The sequence below is a fragment of the Cannabis sativa genome, chromosome 9 (genome assembly GCF_029168945.1).
Source record: "Cannabis sativa cultivar Pink pepper isolate KNU-18-1 chromosome 9, ASM2916894v1, whole genome shotgun sequence".
NCBI classification, from domain to species: Eukaryota; Viridiplantae; Streptophyta; class Magnoliopsida; order Rosales; family Cannabaceae; genus Cannabis; species Cannabis sativa.
This window is the reverse complement of record NC_083609.1, coordinates 24,479,075-24,482,829: the sequence shown is the minus strand read 5'-3', so window position 1 is coordinate 24,482,829 and position 3,755 is coordinate 24,479,075. Positions and strand designations below refer to the sequence as shown.

General features: G+C 39.3%; 1 non-coding gene across 1 annotated transcript; it reads right to left on the bottom strand.

Annotated features, from left to right (window-relative positions):
- Window positions 1-2,749: 2,749 nt before the first annotated feature.
- Window positions 2,750-2,856, bottom strand: LOC133031587 (small nucleolar RNA R71). Its single transcript, XR_009684690.1, has one exon. It is a non-coding gene; the product is annotated as a small nucleolar RNA R71 (small nucleolar RNA).
- Window positions 2,857-3,755: the final 899 nt, after the last annotated feature.

Sequence of the window (3,755 nt, the reverse complement as noted above, 5' to 3'; positions counted from 1 at the left end):
TTACCTGCACCACAAAGCACCCGTGAGTTGCAAGATTAAGCAAGAAAAGTAATTAACAACATAAATCAAATAGATAATCAATCTAAGTTAAGACAAGAATAAAGCCCATGCTGATTATCATAAGTATAACAACAATCCATAATGAACAAGAAATTACCTCATGAGACAAACCATAAACATCACTACATATGATAAATATTCTAGGTGCAATTTAATAACACATCCCTAATACCTAAATCGGTATTCAAACATCACTGTCGTTGTCAAACCAGACAATCTGAATACCTAGCCACAAGTATCCCTGATATGTCATTGTCGTGAGATAACCGGCAAGTAGGAAACCTAACAACAGTTTTAGTTTAGAGTCATGACTATTCTTTCATAGCGATCATGGCCGCTTCTTCACTTTCATAATGGTAATGATTGTCTCATTGGTTTTATAACGATAATGACTGTCTCTTTAGTTTCATAACGGTAATAACTGTCTCATTGCTTTCATAACGGTAATGACTGTCTCTTGCTTTCATAACGGTAATCACTGTCTCATTGCTTTCATGACCAACTAATTCACGAACAATCATGATTGTATTTTGACATGCTATGTGGCACAAATGTACTTTTCTTACCTCAAATTTTTATTCAGGTGTGTCGGCCAACCTAAATGGAGAAAGATCAACGATCCTGAGCCCTACGTCACAACAATGAAAAGAACGATTAATCACTTGACCTAACCCATTTTAGGTCCTTAATTCATAACCGCAAGTCCCCCTATAGGTCATTAGGGTACCAATACTGTTAGGCTATTTTTAGCCTATGTTTTGGATCTAATTTATGTGCGTTTTTCGCTGTGTTGGGACGGAATTACGCTTGTTTTCTTTGTTTTCAGGTTCTTTGGAATAAAAGAGGTCTTGGGTGCAGAAATTCAACAAAAGACGAGCTGAGCCGAAGAAAAACACAATTTTTGAGGAATTGTGTATATCTGGCCGCGGCTAGATCACGAAATAAACTGTAACTCGGGGATGCTACAGTCGTCGCGGCGAGGGGGAGTCTCGCCGCGGCCATTTAAGAGATACAGAGAGAGCCTAATTTTGCAATTATCTCGCCGCGGGGAGAGGAAGCTTGGCCGCGGCGAGATCCCGTACGGACCAGGGGCAATTTCGTCCATCGAACCCTAAAATTTTAGTTATAAATAGAAAACTGCGATTGGAAGTCTGGAAAAGCAATTGGGAACCCTAAAATACAGCAGAGAGCGGCAGGAAGAGCAGAGAGATTCAAGTGAAGATCCAGAATTCATCCACCAACAGTTCTTTTCTTTATTCCTCTTTAATTTATTTATGTTGAATATTGCTTTAGGAATGGTTATGGATTTGTTTCTGAACTAAATTTCCCATTTAGGGAGGATGATGATTGTTGTTTAATGTTTTGCCTAGTTAATGATTAATTACCATTCCTCCATTCTTGTTTGTGAAATTATCTTAATTTGTGTTTAATTTCATGTTTAAGGTTGATCACCTTGTGCATGCTTTATGATCTCAATTCGAAATCTGAAAAGTGAGAATTGAGAATGCTAAAATTGGGATAATCGATGTTCTATGTGAAACGAAAGTATTCACATGACTTATGTGACGAGTAGATTATTACTTAATGCTGATTTCATGTTAGTTTAATTAAGGAATTAATTAGATAACATGTGATTTAGAATCTAGAAGATCTGAAAAGAGCTAGGTTATTTCATAATCTGTCATTCACTTCAAGAATAGGATAGTAATTAAGCATTAACGATTTGGGTAAACAACAACAGGATTCTCCTCCCTATCATCTCATACTGCTTAAACTTTAACTGTGTTTTGCGTTTTCTGAATTACTTTACTTTTCTGAAATTATAATTGTTTTCGATTTGCCAGATAGAATTATAAGTATAGTTTAGTGGTATTTAATCCAATTCCCTATGGGATCGACCTCACCTGTGTGAGATTTACTACTTGATTGCGTATACTTGCGTAGTGTTTATAAATTATAGCAACAAGTTTTTGGCGCCGTTGCCGGGGAATTGTTTAAAGATTAATATTACATAAAATTATACTAACTTCTACTTTGGTATATTTTCTCTTGCTGATTTTCATACCTTTTTCGTGCAATATTTTCTTGATCTATTTCAGGAATCCTAAGTGTATGCGCCGTCAAGGACAAGCAGTCATATTACCAGTTGATCCTGAAATCGAGAAAACTTGCAGGAGGAATCGAAAGAACAAGAGGCAAGAAAGAGTTTCGAAAGAATCGCCGAAACATCAGAAATCATGGCTGCCAATGTGAACAATAATGCTGGAAACAATGGGGGTAATAACGGTAATAATGGAGGCGCCGTGGAAGATCAAGCTAATGGCCGTAGCTTGAGAGATTACATTCTCCCTACTCTGACGGGAGTGCAGTCATGTATCAGGCCACCGGCAGTGGATGCAAACAACTTTGAGATTAAACCTGCCATCCTTCAAATGGTGCGCCTTCGATTCCGCTTGGTGGCCTCCCTTCTGAAGATCCTAATCTGCATCTCTCTAACTTCATGGAACTTTGTGAAACTTTTAAAGTTAATGGAGTTAGTGATGATGCCATTCGACTGAGACTGTTTCCATTCTCGCCCAGAGAACGAGCCAAGAGTTGGTTAAACTCTTTTCCACCCAACTCTATTGCCACCTGGAATGATCTGGCAACAAAATTCTTGTCAAAGTTCTTTCCTCCAGCCAAGTCTGCAAAGCTGAGAGGAGAAATCAACAACTTCTGCCAAAAAGATAATGAATCTCTCCATGAGGCTTGGGAGAGGTTTAAAGATCTGATCAGGAAGTGTCCTCATCACGGTATAGAAAAGTGGATGCTGGTTCACAACTTCTACAACGGGTTGGTTGGTAACACTAGAACTCTAATAGATGCAGCAGCGGGCGGAGCTTTTATGAGAAAAAGTGCTAATGAGGCGTATGATCTATTGGAGGAGATGGCTCTAAACAATCAGCAGTGGCCAACTGAAAGGAGTCAATCTAAGAAGGTAGCTGGTGTGTTAGAAGTTGATGCCATCACAAAGTTAACAGCTCAGGTTGAGGCATTGACAAAAATAATTGCAGGGCAAGCTAAACAAGCCCAAATTGTTTGTGAGTTATGTGGAGGAAGTCATCACTTTTCGGAGTGTCAAGCAGATGTGGATGATTTGCCAATGGATGAAGCTAAGGCCATTGGAAATTTTTCACAGAACAACAACAACAACAATTATGGGTTCAACCAGGGTAACAACCGAAGAAATAGTGGGTTCTATCAGCAACGGAATCAGAACCAACAGTTTAATCAGCAACAAGCCTCTGGTGGAAATTCTAGTTTGCAAACAGATTTACTGCTTCAATTTATGACTGAAACTAGATCTTCAATTAAAGACCTGCAGACTCAGATGGGCCAGCTAGCAACTCAGGTAGCAACCCGCCCTCAAGGAAATTTGCCTAGCACAACTGAAGTTAATCCCAAAGAAAACTGCAAAGCAATTACCCTGAGGAGCGGTAAGAAGTATGATGGGCCTGAATTACCACAGCCAGTTGAGGTAGATGAAGAAATAAAAGCTCAACCAGTGCAAACACCAACACCAACAGTAGAGAAGGCTACTGACAGCCCAACACTACCACAACAGTCTCCACCTATTAGCATTGATCATCATGTAAAAATACCCTATCCCCAAAGGCTCAGAAAGTCAAGCTTAGACAAGCAGTTCACCAAGTTTC